The following is a 14,881-nucleotide window of genomic DNA, read 5'->3' as shown; positions in this document are numbered from 1 at the left end:
TCCCATCACCAGAGGGGTGCCTTCTCCAGAAGGACTGCTGTGGTCCAATACGGTGCTCGTTATCAACTTCTCAAGGGCAGTGAGGGATGGGTATTAAATGCTGGCCTTGCTAACAATCACCAGATCCCAAAGCATGAAAAAGTAAAATCAAAAGAGATTTTGAAGCTAATTTTATACATCTTGATATGCAAACAGTCAAAATATATGTTGAAAATGCATTTTAGTAATATATGAAGCAAAGATTGAACTTAAAATCATAAGTTTAACAAGTACAGATTGTCAAGTGCCAATAGAACTCTGGCTTCTGTGAGACATAGAACATAAAGAAAACAGGAAGTATTTGTGGCTTTGTATGTTTGCTAGAGTACAGGAAGTGACTGGGTCAATATGGCAGTGCAACACTTAATCTTCTGATTATTAAAATGGAAGCACATTTTACTGTTTATCTAGTGACCATGAATGTGGGTGTACCTTTACAAAGTGTGCCTATCATGTGATATGACTTTTGAAGCAGTTTTGTACAAGCCATTAGCTGATGACTTTCTTCAGTAGGGGAGGTTTTGTTGGTAGCTCTACACTTGCTGTGTGAACAGTATTATTAACAGTCTAGGCATGTTGCAGGGAGCTTGGGATGTTGGTGCTTGAGAGAGTGATATAGTGTGAGATAATAGTGGGAATCCTTCTCTATGTAAAACATTATGATGGCAAACAGTGGATGTGACAGATGTGTTGACAGGCTTGAGTGGGGAGGTAGATGAAAGTGTTTGTTAATGTCCCATGTAGGACAGAGTAGACCAATAAGACAATACATAAGAAAAGGGAAGTGATTGTGTTTTTGATACTGGGACCAATATTCTGGCCAAATTTGGGCAAATGGGATCAAGCCAACTTGGTTTGCATGGATGATATAGGCCAAATGGCCTGTTCTGCACTGCATGGCTCTATGATTAGAGACAAGCGATCTGATGCTGACCCGAACTATGGGCAAGAAGCTGTGTAACAAAAGCAGGATCTCAGAGATTCCTAGAATTGTAAAGCTCATGACATCATTGTTCCTACTCTGAATGAGTCAGACTCAAACCTTTCACCAATGGGAAGTGAAATGTTCTTACATAAATCCTTTACAGCAAGGTACAGCTCAGAATCTTTCCCAGTTTGTGCTGATAAACTGTGCCATTTATCAGCAGTAAAGCTCTGAGTGAATAGAAAATAGCTGTAACCAATTGTAATCAGCACGTGTGCATCTCAACAGGAAGATTATGGGTTCAAATTCCATTCAGTATTTGGGTTACAATTTGTGTTGCTGGATGGTTTAAATGGAGGCCCTGGTCAATCAAGGAACTAACTATTGGAACTATTAAAGGGCAAGAAGGAGTTCCTATTCAAACCAAGGGAGCAACACAGTTAGCATCGCAGTAGTGCAATGCAGTTACAGTGCCAGCGATCGGGACCAGGGTTCAAATATCTTGCTGTCTGTAAGGAGTTTGTATGATCTCCTTGTGTCTGTGTGGGTTTTTCCCCAGGGGTTCTGGTTTCATCCTACTGTTCAAAAACATACCAGGAGTTGTAGATCACTGGGGTATAATTGGGCAGCACGGGCTTGTCGGCTGAAAGGGACTATTACTGTGCAGTATGTAATAATAACATAGTACAGTACACAAACAGGCCCTTCAGCCCAGGTGTCTGTGCTGAACACGATGCCTAAATTAAACCAAGTTTCTGCCTCTGGTTAATCCAAGTCCCTTTCAGGGACAGGTAGAAGATGCCAGGTACAGAGGACTTCATCCCAACTTCCCGGCCAATATATCTTCTGTATACAGCACCACAATGAGCTGCTCGTCATCACAAGTAGGATCTTGCTGTGGTACAATTCCCACAATGCAACATGACTGTGTGTGAGAGAACTAATAATAAAAACACAGAAATGCTGAAGGAACTCAGCCAGTCTCTCAGCTTTCATAGGAGATAAAGACATTATTGACGTTTTGGACCTGAGCCCTTCCTCAAGGTATGAGACAGTCCATAGGAGGTGATGTTTCTTTTATTGTAATAAAGAAACTTGGATTATTTAAAAATAACTTCTGTATTAGCTATAGAACTCATCCATGAGGCATCCATCTTGAATCCAACTAAGCTGTAACAAACTAGTCTCTGACTCCTTCGTGGTCAGGAGGATCACTTGCACTCTATCACTACATGTTTAATCTAACTACATAAGACACTAATACAGTATTCATTTCAATTTAAAGTTCAACACAAACATAAACACATCAGCAGCACAAATTTTTTATGTGTGCAGTTTGTTTATATAGATTTAGCCTGTCAAGTGTTTTGATAACATGGATCTTCTTAATATAGATGCTTGTGTGCAGGCTGGATCTTCTGTATTTATCTGTTCCTGCAGTGTCTTTTGCATCTTCAGTGGGCTCTTTCAATTCCTTCTCACCATTTGACCATCCTCTGTTCTGACCGTGTAGGATCTTGGATTTACTTCCACCAGAACAATGGCCTTTTTGTCCCAAGTGTTGGAATCTGAGTCTCACTGTGTCATGTTGTGCCAGTGGCCCTAAGCTGCTTGCTGACTTGTCATAGTTTGTTTTTTGTCTCCATTGCAGATGCTTTTGTTTCATTTTGACACCTCTGTTCTTGTTTGGGTCTGCAGAGTAGGGAAGTGTGATGTGTAGTCTACGTCCCATCAGAAGCTCAGTGGGTGACATGACATGTTCAAGTTATGAAGTTCTGTAATGCAATAGAGCTACATCTGGATCTGAGCCACTGTCTAGTGTTTTCTTGAGCAACTGTTTAACTATGTGAACTCCTTTCTCTGCTTTACCATTCAACTGTCAATGCAGAGGACTTGAAGTCATATGTTGAAAATCATATTCTTCTGCAAAGTTCTGGAATTCTCTACAGCTGTAGACAATTTGAGGAATTATAGGTCTTAAAAGATCAATTTAATATATTTGATCACAAGCAGCAGATATATTAGGAAGCAGTGCAATCTCTGGATAGTTCAATAGATAATCAATAACCAACAAGTCATTCTTTCCATCCATGTGGAACAGCGCAGTCCCAACTTTCTGCCATGGTTTTGTTGGTACATCAATTATTATCATGGGTTCCTTTGTCTGCTTTGCATGATGTTTCAAACAGGTCTTGCAGCTTGAAACCATTCTGTCAATGTCAACATTTATCCCTGGCCAATAAACAGCAGTTCTGACCCTCCTCTTGCATTTTTCCATTCCAACGTGCACCCTTTTCAGCATCTCTTGTTGCAGCGATTGAGGAACGATAATTCTGCTCTGTCTGAGTAGAAGCCCATTGACAACACTCAGATCAGCTCTGATGTTGTAGTATGGCTGACATTCACCTCAAGGCCATCCTTCATTCAGATTCTTGTTGAACTGTGTCCTTTTCTGTTTCAACTGCAATTTGCTTGGATTTCATGTCAGATACGGGAAATGATTCAGTGATCAGGTTCATGTGGAGATTCACACCTATCTCTGTGGAACTCTCCTTGTGTGCTTCATTCTGCCTTGTGCCCTAGATAATGCATCAACTAACACAATAGGTTTCCCTCTTAAGGCTTATGTTTTCACATATTTTGTCATCCAGTAGTGATTCATATCTGTCTGGGACTACTGTGAACCTGAGGTTGTGCTCTTTATCTTTAACTTTCACCTTGAGTTTACATGTACCTTTCGTGTCAATACTCTGTCCATTGTAGGCTTTGAGATGTACAGGATTTGCATGGATCTATGGCTTTATCTTCATTGCCCTGATGTCACGCTCACAGACCTGAAAGGAATATTTGTTCCATTTGTATGTAATGATGCAGTCCATTTGTCCTGTTCAACTCTGTTAACGCTTGGCTGTTCAGTGTCTGTTGGTTTATAATCTTCCTATCACTGAGAGCAGTTTCTTCTGCACTTTTACTTTTGTTTTGTTTCCTTTTGGAAAAACATTGCTTTCAATACTGATTCTGCCCTTTGCATTTATTACAGACTTTTCCATAGGTTGGGCATTGTCTTGGTGCATGTTGACTGCCACATCATTTGCACTTGAATGTCCTCCATCTTTTTGTTGTTTCCTATATATAATTTTCTGTTTGTGTGTGGACTACATGTAGTCATGTTTATGTATTTTCACTAGCTTTTTCACTCTCACTGAACTTCTTCATATGCTGCAGAGCTAATTCGCTGGCGTCACATATCTTTACAGCTCCAGATAAGGTTAGCTCTGTCTCTCACAGCAACTTCTCTCTCACTTTCTTATCAATAATCCCAAACACATTTTGATCATAGATCATTGAATCTTGCAGCAATCCAAAATTGTGTTCTTGCTTTTAATATCAGGTCCATTAAAAAAAAATCAAAGCTGTCTTCCTGCAGCTGTCTCCATGAGCAAAACACATACCTCTTTAATGTTTCATTTTTCTTTGGTGAACTATGTTCATCAAACATCTCGATAATCTTGTTGAACTTGCCCTGGTCAGCTGCTTTGGCAAAAACAAATGTGTTGAAATCCTATAGTGCTTGAGGTCCCATCACCATAATTACCTGTGCAATCTTCCATGCATCAGCTTTACTATTGAGTCCAATAGCTTGCAGGAATAGCATAAATCTTTGTTTGAACAACCTCCACTCATGGTGGACATTTCAAGTCCAATTTACTGCATCAGGTTCCTTCAATCTTTCCATTTATCTGCTGCTATATTGACTGATTCTCAATCCTGGTACCATGTTATTTTTTTTTTATTTTAATAAAGAAATGTGGGTTCTTTTAAAACAACTATACTTTATTAGCTATAGAACTCATTCATGACTGTGTGGAGGCATCCATCTTGAATCCAACAGATCTGTAACATTAGTCTCTGACTCCTTCTAGTGGTCAGGAGGATCACTAGTGCTCTATCATTACAGGAAATAAAGATATATTCCTGATGTTTTGGGTCTGAACCCTTTTTCAAGGTATAAGTAAAGAATAGGAAGGCGTCAGAATAAAGACTGAAGACTGGGAGGGGGAGGAGTCCAGACCATCATATTTATTAGATATGATGAGGAAATTTGAGAAATTATTTTGGCTCTGTGAAAGGAGACAGAGGGAAGAGAGAGTGAGAGACTGAACTGGGGGAAAGGCAACAGGGGGAGGGGGGGTTTAATGGAAATTGAAGTAATTGATGTTTATGTCATCTGCTTGGAGGGTGCCCAGATGGAAAATGTGATATTGTTCCTCCAATTTGCTGGTGGTCTCAGTCTGGCAGTGCATGAGACCATGGACAGATACTATATATCAGCAAGGGGGTGGGGAATTGAAATGGGTGGCCTTTGGGAGATCCACGCTATTGCAGCAGACAGAGCTGAAGTGCTCAACTAAGTGATCTCCCAGTCTGCATCCAGTCTCACCAATGCAGAGGTGACCACAACGGGAGCACTGGATGCAGTAGATGACTCATGCAGATTCATGTGAAGTGTTGCTTCACCAAAGGTGGTGGCAGTGTTTCATCTTGTTCGTTCATAGTTTATTAGTGCTTAAGCATGCTATGATATTGTGTTAGCTAAATTAAGATCTTGCTAATCCCAGTTGAACAGTATTGTTATTTCATTGGCATGAATTCAGATATCAGAACTACTTCATTCTTACTGAGAACTATTATTACAAGTTTCTAGCTCGTTTATTGTCACATACCAAGATGAAGTGATAAAAGGTTGTTTTGCAAGGAGAGTCATAGACATTTTGTACATAGAGTAATAAGTAAAGACACAGTACAGAAGTGCAGAGTTTGCACAGAGGGCTTGTGTCTAAGACACAATGCAACATTTTAATGCTCTCCCTAACATGTATGCTGACACAAGAAACTATAGATGCTGGAATCTGGAGCAAAAACAAACTGCTGGATAAATCCAGTGAGTCAAGTAGCATCTGTTGGGGGGAAAATATTTTGTTTCTGGTCAGTACTGAGAATACCAAGGGGTGGCAGCCAGTATAAAGAGATGAGAGGAAGGGGTGAGGCAGGAGTTGGTAGGTGGAACTAGATCAGATGGGAGATGATCACCCTCCTCTGCCATAGTGAGGTCAAACTCAAACCCCCGATATTCCACTTGGGTAGCTTACAACTTTAAGTTTTCCAATTTCATGTAGCACATTCCCACTGTATTTCTACCCATCCTGTCAAGGTCTCTGTTCCTTTCTCCACCCCTTCCCACTGCTGCTCATCACTACCCCCCCACCACCCACAGTTTTACCTGCCATCACCCCCACACTTTTCCACCTGGGTTTCTTATCTCCCGGCCTCCCTTCCTAATCCTTTCCCTGTCTGGTACCTCCTGCCCATCATCCATCCCTTATCTAGTCCTCCATCACCTGCCAGCTTTTTTTCCAAATCTTCCCCCTTACCCAACTGCCCATCATCCCCCATCTGAACAGCCTCTCTCATCCCTCTCTGTTATATTTTTATGTTGGCTGTTTTGCGTCTGCACTGTCAGACCTGATGCAGGTCCTAACATGAAACATTGACCATTGCCTAGATACTGCAAGACCTGCTGACTTCCTGCGGTAGTTTTTCTTTTGGCAATTGACGAATGTGACATTACATTATATATTCCTTTACACTTAGATCACTGATGTCGTTTGGGATTCAGAGAGAAATATGTTGAATTATTGGAACTATAACTGACATAAAGATGGATGCGATGATCAGGGCCAGTCAATATGGTACCAGAACATTATTGCATGAGTTCCTCAGGAGATTATCCTCGGTCTGATGAAGATTCTCATAACTTGGTGAACCTGCTAAGATCATTGAATGCTTCTCTGCACCAGTTCAGATGTGAAGGGGGCAGTGTTATTAACTCACTCAACCACTTTCCTTCAAAGGGGCTAGTCCTACTGCTCCTCTACATTATTTCCATCACAAACATTTCAGTTGGACAGTTTGGTTTTCAAGAGGCTGCCCAACAATTTTAAAAAAGTATATTGAATGTTGGCCTTTATTCCAAGTTTGTGGAGTGGAATTGTAAGGAAGTGTTGCTATATCTGCAGGGGGCTTTGGTCAGACCACACCTGGAGTGCAGGGTTCAATTTTGGTCTCCTTTGTTGAAGGATGCACTTGTTTTAGAGAGAGTGCAGCAAAGGTTGACTGGATTGATTCCTGGGGTTAGGAGGTTCACCCCTTGAGAAACAATTAGAATGTGTCTTTGAAATTTAAACAAAAGATAGTCATACTGCAGGAGATAAGATTTTGAAAAGGTCTCAGGATAAAGGGTCAGCTATTCTCTCCAAGGGTTGTGAATCTTTGGATAGCCATGGATGCTGACCTATTAAGTACATCTTCACTGCATTAGGAAGGCATTGCAATAGTGCACAACATCAACCCATGGTCTCATGGCCAAGCTGTGGTTTCAGATTTATTTGTATGGTAGACAGAACCTTTAGTATATTCTAAATATTGCACTATCTCAGAGAGCTAGAATCAATACACTGAGCTGATAAATCATCTTTTCAGGAAGTTACAGTTTCTTTGAGTTAACAATTGTTTCACCATTCAAGCTCTAGCTTAATCACTTGTGCACAGTCTCAGAGGTAATAACCCACAGGAGATGATAAAAGGGGAGGCACTATTCACCCCTATCCATTCAGTGTACAATATATTTGACCCACTACCATCAGAAAGGAGGTACAGGAACATCAAAATCAGGTCTGCCAGGCTGGGAAATAGCTTTTTCCTGCAGGCTGTGAGATTGATGAACAATATCTTGAGTCCTAGTTATATATATATATATAACACCTGAGAAGCATGTGGTCCTGAGAAACTGTTTTGTCTGGTTGTACATTGTACAGTTAATTAACCAGATTGCATGTCTATACTTTGAAGTTTAGAAGAATGACAGGTGATCACACTGCAAGATGTAAGATTTTGAGAAGGTCTCAGAATAAAAAGTCAGCTATAACTGAGTTGAGGGAATTTACTTACTCCAAGGGTTGTGAATCTTTGGATGCTATGTATGCTACATGTACAGTCAAGTGATAATAAACTTAGAGGTTCACAAAACCTAAAGTTTGAATGTTTTAAATTGCCTAGCATTGTACTGTAATTATTTATAAATAAAATATTAAAATTGTAAAAGTAAATGTTCTTTGAAGTTGCACATAAGCCTTTAGTGAAGATGGGAGCAAATATTCAGTCAGCAGTGTCTTGTTCGTGTTTTGCTCATAGCAGCTGTTTAAATAAAGTTGTGTGAAACAGCAATGCGTCACCCAGGATGAAGAGCTGGTTGATGCCACTCGCCGTTGGGGTGGCTCTCTTAAAGTGTCTCCTTATCCTTGCTTAGTAAGAGTTTAAAAAATATCTTTAGCAGCATTTATTAAGTATATTAGTAAAGCTTGATCTGTAAACTGGGGGGAGGGGGGGTTGGAGGGATTAATTATCTATAATGTTATTGTTCATTTTACGAATGATTCCATGGAGGGGGAGGAACCTGCAGGTGCAGCAACAGTTAAATGTTTTCAAAGAATGTGACTGAAAATAAAGTAAAATGCTTTAAAGTTTATATATTCATGCAAGTGAAGTTTGTTCAGTACAAGTACAGTATAGTATTTTTGTCTTTTTAAACTATTTATTCTTAAAATTTTATTTTCCATTTGTATCAAGACATATACAGTATTTAATAAAAATGACACAAAAGCCATCCCCTCTTAAAAAAAAGTAGGGAAAAAAAGTGAAGGAAAGAGAAAAACCTGTCTAATAAATTGATATATTTTAATTTATTAATTACAGTTTACATAACAATCTTAAACCATAAATAATTAGGGTGGGTTGGATGGGGGCATGGGGGATGCTACAGGCAAAGTCGTAGCAATAAATCCATGTAGGATTTCCAAATCTTCAAATTTTTCTGGTTATTAATGCTAATAAATGACAATTTCCCTGCCATTAGACATCAAATTTAAAACATATCCATCCAGGGTCCCCCTTCATCTCCCTATCCAACCCAACCCTCCCTATATACCTTACATCTATAAACTGTCCAGGCTAAGAACCAAAAGAGGAAAAGATAAGAAAGAAAAAAGAAAGATAAGAAAAAACCCCAGAGGTGTGTGATGTTGAAGTGTCTCTATCACCCTGATCTGTACGGGATGCATAACTAGTTGCCCATGATAGAGCAGTAGTCAGCATCACATTCCCCACTAACTCACTCAAAACACCAAACATCAAAAGACCTTTTAATCCATTAATCTTATCCAGTATATTAGATCACGCACCTTCCTCCCCTTTTAAACTCTCTCGAAACTCAATGTATTTCAGTTACAGCAAAACCTTTCAGTTACATAATAAATTCAGGTGTCTACAACCACCTGCATATACCTTTACTTCATTAGACTCAGTAAAAAATCTATTCCTCTCTCCCAGGATGAATACTTTCAAAACAGCTGGGTATCTCAAAACAAAGGCATAACCTTTTTTCCATAATACATCTTTAACCGGATTAAACTCCTTTCTCTTTTTCAACAAATTAAAACTTGTGTCTGGATAAAAGAAAATTTTATTTTCATTATAAATCAAAGGTGATTGTCTTTCTTTAGCTTGTTTCGCTGCGACCTCTAATATCTTCTCTCTTTCTTCAAATCAAAGGAATCTGACAAATATTGGATGGGACCTTTGGTCAGGCTGAGGTTTAGGTCTCAATGCCCTATGGGCTCGTTCTATCTCCAAATCCCCTTGAAATGCAGCCTGATCCAAAGATTCTGGTATCCACCATTGCAGATTTTGAAAAAAAAATCTCATCCCCTTTAAGTCCAACAATCTTGATATTATTCCATCTACTGAAATTTTCCAAATTGTCTATTTTTTGCATGAACTGATCATGCTTTACAGCTGCTTCTGCTTGTATTTTCTTCATTTGATCTTTCAGATTTTGAATCTCCAGTTCATTCCCTTTAATTTTTCCATCCACTATTTCAAATCTAGTGTCCACCTGTTGCATTAATCTTTCCATCTTATCGCCATTCTTCCTTACTTCATCAGTTAACACTTCCATGGATTGTCAAAAAAAAATCTAACATTTGCTTTAATTCACCAGATAAAGAAGCTTCTGCACCTTTTTTCTTGATTGTAAGTCATTCTTGTTCTTTGCTTTTCTAGGCCTTCTTGATCACTGGAGCTGTGAATGTCTGGAATTTTTTAAAAATTTCCTCCATTTTTTTGTGTTCTGCGCATGTGCAGAGTTACTTCTTCACCCGCTATTGGAGACGATTGTCAGGGGAGACCTCGTGCAGCAGTATCCAAGGTCTCCTCAGCTTCTGGCCTCTCTCCTTTGGATACTATCTTACAGACAGCTCCAGGATCCTTTCTTAACTTAGGCCACTCTTCCTTTTGGTAACTCAGTTTCTTGTACAACAGAAAGGCCTTTATCCTTTGGTGGCATTGTTGATGTCTTCTATGTATCTTTCTTATTTTTCCTGTAACTCTTATAACCTTTGTCACTTTTTCGAGGAGAGCAGGGATTATCAGTCCAACCCCACATATTAGTTATGCATCATAAGTCTCAAACAACTGGGAAAACTCGCTTATCCGTCATCTACCCATCCCCATGGGTGCCGGACACCAGGGGTTTGACTGTATCGTTGTTCGGATGGTGGGCTGCAATGTTTTCTTCTAATAATGGACTTGAATTGTTCTAGTGATTTGAAAGCAACTATAAAAAGGTTGATTTGTTGTGAATTTTTAAGTATTACTTTATAATGCACTCCCTTTTTAAATATGTTTGGTACAAAGAGACTTTATTCCTTTATTTGCCCCTGTGATCACAGTTTTCAATTTGTAATCAAACAATTCACATGTAATTAAAGTGCACATTCCAGATTTTATTCTAGGTTATTTGTATACAAAACAAGCAGGATCTGAAGAGAGGCCTGGCAGAGCATCAACAGAGAAAATACTCAGCACCTGGTTTATGAATCACAGACTTCAAGCAGTCTTTGCAACAAAGTACTAAACATGACGAATTGCTATGGACTCAAATATTATGATGCCCTGAACTAAGGGGATTATGTATAAAGAGTGCTGCATTTCTGCACTCTGCTTCCTCCATGATTTATTTTTTTGATGGTCCTAAAATTAAAAAAAAGGTAAAGCTATTACAATGATTGAGGATGTCGTGAAATCAGCACAGGAACAAATGCAAACAGGATGACTGAAGACTTCAGGAGGATATCAAAAGCCAACTAGCTGATAAGTGCTCAAGCCCGAAATGTTGGATTTGGAGCTCTATCTTTGCTGCATAAAGGACACTGTTTGACCTGCTGAGTGTCTCCAGCGTTGTATTTTTACAGCAATCGACCGTTGCCTTTTGGGAATGAGGAATGCCCAGAGGCTGATCCTGAATCTGATCATATTAGTGACCCCAAATCTTCCTCGGGGTGGCAGCATGTGAATCTACCCCCATCTCTGCTGACGCCAATCACGTCGGGACCGGGCCCCGCCTCTATCCGACCTGAACTCTGCCCGGCCCGGTCTGGGTCCCGCCTTGGTGACCGGGCAACGACCACTGCCCCGCCCCTGGTCCCAACTTCCGCTGCGGCCCCGGGGTAGCCGGACTCTTGGACCCCAGCAGCTACCAATCGCAGGCCAGCGGAGGTTCCACCCCGGCCCGCCGGAAGTGACGACGCCTCTCCGTCTGGTCAGAAAGACTCATTCTGCTGTCGGTAGAGCGGTGATTCGGATTGAGGTAAATGTCATGGGAGCGGGCTGTGTACCAGGCATGGTGTGGGAGGGGGGGCAGGCAGAGAGTCGAGCAGTGGTAGGGGAGGGGGCGGAGGGGGGAGTGGAGTGGAGGGAGGGGGGCAACGGCGACCGTTACTGGGGAGGGGGTATTCTCGTAGGCCCGGGTCCGTGCGCGCGGCCGCCCCTCCGACTCCCCCTCCCACGCCCGGGAGTGCGCGGCCGCCCCCCCTCCCCCCCACCGGTTCCTCTTTCCCCCACCCCCCGTGCCCGGGAGCGCGCGGAGTTCCTTCATATTCCGAGTCAGGAAAGGAGCATTGAATTTCCCTGTAGTTCACGTAGATGGGAATTTGGATTTGTCTGGCGCCTGGAGGATTGGCAGATGGATAATGAACCTTTATAATTGGGTTGATTTAATCTGGATTCTACTGATTCACTTTCTGCTTTGCAATTTTGGGGAAAAAAAATCTAATGTGTAATCACCGCGGCAAGGTGAGGCTCCGTTAATCACTCGGAGCTGCACAAATCCTCCGAGGATCGTCGCCTGAGCTTTGATTAAACATGATTCAGTTAGCGATGACAAATTAGGAACACGCGTGCATTTAATTAATGGGTTTTTTTTGTCACCTAAACGTGCAAGTGGCTTGATGGCCCCATTTCCTGTGCCCGTTTCTGGTTCTTTCTTTGGGTGGGGCGGTGTCTTGGCGCCCGTTCCTCAACACTGCAGCCTTTGCAGCCACCAGGAAGTGCGATTTTCATTTGATAATGCTGCACTCCCCGTTTAGATCTTTGCAAAAAATCGCGACTGGGGTTTCCTTTGCATAAGCTTCATGATCAATATGCCAAGAACAAAAAGAGATAAATGATCTTCTACGGATGGATATGCAAGCTTCACTCCACGTAAAAATTACGTTGGGTATCAGGGTCCCATTGCTTATTATTTTCTTTTGGCTGCTAAAAAAGCAACAAGAATAAAAATAGCAGATTGCGGCATATTAAGTAGACGGCCATGTTGATCGGGCATATATTTTAAAGTAATTACTCGTAAAGTTAAAAATGTCACATTTTAATAGTTCACTTTTTTTAAAACTTCTCCCCCCCCCCCATCTTGGTGACAATGATGGTTTTTGATGGGGGATTCTAGCAAGCAATCTAATCCTAATTTGTCTCAGTGTATTAACAAAACAAAAACAGGATATAGGATGTTATAGTAATTTGAACAAGAAGCCATTCAGCTCATTTGCCCTCCTTGGTGTTTGTTTTCAAATCAATACCGTTACTCATGGGCTAAGGTAATCCATGTTAAATGTTGCCCTGAAGCAACCATTAATATTTGTCATACGCTCTTTCCCTCTTTGGAAGGCGTCTGATACAGATGCAGTTACAAAGGTTGTGTGCTGCATTAACGCAATAAAGGAGGAGGAGGAAGTAATAAATAGGAAGTAAGTGGAGTATGTAAAATAGTACGCTTCTGGCTTGCAAATGGACCATGAAAAACATTGGTCTTCATGAATATGGTGCCAAGTGTGCCAGTCATTTTTAACTGGCAAAATGTGAACTTTTTCTTTCTGCTGATTTTAAATTGTGTAACAGTAATCAAGAAATGATCCAAGTAATTTTTAAAATTCTCCAGTAATTAAAAGTTGAGGGAATAATAGTTTTTTTGGATTAACATTTGACTTAATAAAGAATGTATTTGAACAGAGACAGTAAATCTAGTTGAAATAGCTTGGCAAATTTTAAAACTTTTGGAAATTTTTACTATGAAATCTGAATACATTCTGATTTTGCCTTTAATATGAGTTACTTTTATTACATCAAATGTTTCCCTTGTTAAAATTAAGGTTGTGTTCAAGGCAAATAATGTAATCAATGGTGAAAATGCAGTGGCACCAGTGGAAGAGATGCTGTCCCACTGCCTCAGTACTTTGGTTTAATTATATCCTCTCCTCCCTGTGGGTTTCTTCTGGGTGTCACAGTTTTCTCACCCATGCTGAAGGTGTGTGGGTGATGGGTTAATATGCTATTGTAAATCACCCCTATTGTGTGGGTGGTGGTGTGGATGAATGCTGAAATCTGGTGCGAGACGAGAGTATGGGTAGAATTAAATGAAATTGGTGTGAATTAATATTTAATGGGGGCAGAGACTTGGCTGTCTCTGCCTTCAGCATAGAAAATGTGATGTTAAATTAGTCCTTCAAGGATTCTTGTTTTATTAAAATGTTAGTTGGCATGGTTTGTCACTGCCCTACCAAGAAAAAGGAAGTAGGTTGTCTGTCTTGTATTTAATTTTAAAGAGTAATCAGTTAATAATATTTCTTTTTAATTTATCTGTGATCTGCATTGTTACCAATGATTTCATTTTATTTTAATGGAGAATAAGCAGGTAACCTGCTTCTAGCCTTGATCTGAGAACAAGAGTGCTTTCCATTCTGCCATATGATTGACCTTAAAAATTATAGCAGTCAATTGAAATGTCTTGGAAGTTAAGCAGTCAATGAAGACTAAATCTAGTTTGTAATTAAATCCTCATTAAATCGCTGAAATCAAATTGCACCCAATGTATACTTGTCTACAGTATTTGAGACCCATTCATAGCCTGTACATATCTTTCGAATTTTTGTTTTACACTTGTCAATGTTACAAAAATTAGAGTTTCAAACAGATCTCAATATAATATGAATCTTCACTTTTTGTTCGTAATGCTTGTTTTGTTGTCCTCTTCAAAAGGCAAGGTTCTAATTTTAAATTTGTTTTCAATAAAGTGGCAGGTTAATGAACAGGTGGAGTGATAATGAAACAGTGCATGAAATGTGCTTTAGGTGCGGTGTGGAGGTATGAACCTTTGTCCACTTCACCTGGCTGTGTACAGGGTGAGATCCTTGTGGGAAGACCTGGAGGACACTGAAAAAAATTACAAAGATGGATTTTCCATAAGATCCAGATTTGTACCTTCTAACATTGGGGAAGTTCAGTTGAGACCAGTGGTACTCAACCTTTTTCTTCCCATTCACATACCACTTTAAGTTATCCCTATGCCATCGGTGGTATGTATGTGAGTGGGAAGGGACTGTTGAGAATCACTGATGTAGATCCAATTGTTACTGAAAATATTTTACGAGAAAAATTCTCATTGGCCTATTTCCTTTGACGTTATGAAAC

General features: G+C 40.3%; 1 protein-coding gene across 1 annotated transcript in view; it reads left to right on the top strand.

Moving 5' to 3' along the window:
- The first annotated feature begins 11,567 nt into the window (after positions 1-11,567).
- The window catches only part of arhgdia (Rho GDP dissociation inhibitor (GDI) alpha), a 49,780-nt gene continuing 46,466 nt past the window's right edge, over positions 11,568-14,881 (top strand). The window contains exon 1 of the mRNA XM_069929712.1: positions 11,568-11,726. The gene's annotated coding sequence lies outside the window, so the exon portion shown is untranslated. The remainder of the gene's footprint in view (positions 11,727-14,881) is intronic.

This window comes from Narcine bancroftii, chromosome 3, assembly GCF_036971445.1.
Source record: "Narcine bancroftii isolate sNarBan1 chromosome 3, sNarBan1.hap1, whole genome shotgun sequence".
In the NCBI taxonomy this organism is placed as follows: domain Eukaryota; kingdom Metazoa; phylum Chordata; class Chondrichthyes; order Torpediniformes; family Narcinidae; genus Narcine; species Narcine bancroftii.
The sequence above is the reverse complement of the archived record's forward strand: the minus strand, read 5'-3'. Positions and strand labels throughout refer to the sequence as shown.